Source organism: Chrysochloris asiatica, unplaced genomic scaffold (assembly GCF_000296735.1).
Source record: "Chrysochloris asiatica unplaced genomic scaffold, ChrAsi1.0 scaffold00022, whole genome shotgun sequence".
Lineage (NCBI taxonomy): Eukaryota > Metazoa > Chordata > Mammalia > Afrosoricida > Chrysochloridae > Chrysochloris > Chrysochloris asiatica.
The window spans coordinates 27,515,855-27,517,640 of NW_006408540.1; the positions used below are offsets into that span (position 1 = coordinate 27,515,855).

General features: G+C 35.7%; 1 pseudogene; it reads left to right on the top strand.

Annotated features, from left to right (window-relative positions):
- LOC102824793 overlaps nt 1–1,786 on the top strand; it is a 200,166-nt pseudogene that overhangs the window by 148,032 nt on the left and 50,348 nt on the right.

Consider the following 1,786-nt stretch of genomic DNA (forward strand, 5'->3'; position numbering starts at 1 on the left):
CCTTTGAGTTGTGGTGTTGGAGGAGAATATTAAAAGTGCCATGGACTGCCAAAAGAACCAATAGATCTGTTTTGGAAGAAGTGCAGCCAGAGTACTCCTTGGAGGCCAGGATGGCTAAGCTTCATCTCTCATACTTTTGGACATATTGTCAGGATGAAACAGTCGCTAGAGAAGGATGTCATGCTGGGTAAGATGGAGGGTCAGAGAAAAAGAGGAAGACCCCCAACGACATGGATCAGCTAGGTGGCATCATTGATGGCGTCAAGTATGGCAGTGGTGGTGGGGTTGGCCCAGGATTGGACACTGTTTCGTCATGCTGTGCATGGGGTCGCACTATGAGTCAATTCCGATTCAATGGCACCTGACAACAACATGGATTATTAATAATTTAATGTCATTTATATCCAGATTGAACTATAGATTTAATGTGATACAGATAATAATATTAAGGAAATGTATAACCTTATTCCTAAAATTTATATGGGAGTACAAAGGATCAAGAATAGTCAAGTCAATCAAAGAAGAAAAAAAAGGTGAGAGAAATAGCATACATAAACTCTAATATGAATTATACATGTCATATAATATAAACAAGTAACAATTTGCTAAGACAATGTCACCTACTTTAGGTTTCCATGTCAGATGAATGGGCTGTATTACAGTCCCTACGTCTCAGTGGATTAGCAAGACAAAAGCTCATTTCTTAATAACATTGCATGTTCAGTGTCACTCAGCAGGGTATGCCAACACATAAGAGTCTCTAAAAGTTCAGGATAATGGAGGCCTCTGTGATCACTACATAGCCAGAGGAATGTGGAAAGTCATGTACTGACTCTGACTCATAATTATAAAATGTAAATATTAAAATGAATTTGAAGCTAAAATTCTATAAAAATAATATGAAATATGAAATTTGGAAAAGCTTGGGCATCCTAAGGCCCTTATAGGGAAAACATATATGTATGTAAATTCAAATACATAGTTTTGGTAACCATTATTGTTATCAAGTGCCTGAGTTAGTATCAACTCATAGTGACTTGGTATAGGATTTCTGAGGCTATACATCTTTTGTAGGAACAAAAGCCTCATCTTTTTCCCCTGGAGCAGCTGGTGGGCTTGAATTCCAGTTCTTGTCACATGTGGCTCAGTGCTTATCACACAAAGGCACAATGTAGCCACAAACTAAAAATAGAATATATGGTTTCCAAACATTCTTTTACATAAATAATAATAAACAGGGAAAATAAGGAAAACATGAATGAAACAAATAGTAGTAAGGAAATGAGAAAAAGGAAGAAAAATACAATATTGATGAGAAAATAAGGTAACCTCAGAAGAGCAAACCAAAATGCATTAATAAATGTAATTAATTTTAAAAGAGTAAATTCTTTCATTAAATACAAATATTCTCACCTGGTATTTTAAATGCAATTATAAGAAACAATTCTAAAACATAAATGACACTTCAGCTAGCCAGTATTCCTTAAGTAAGGTTGTGGCAATGTTATTTTCGAATTTTTGGTGTCCTGCCTATAGTTGTCTATTAGCTTTTATAGCCAGACTTGGCAGTACACACTAGGCACTCTAAAAATCTCCTGGGTGTCAGAAAAAATCATCATAAAATATGAGTTGCTCCACTGTGGAAAATGGCGGTTCCTCAAAAAGTTGAAAATAGCCATACCATATGACCCAGCCATTCCTTTGCTTGATATATATCCACAATATATAAGAGTCATGATATGGGCAGACATATGTAAGCACTTGTTCATCACAGAACTATTCACAA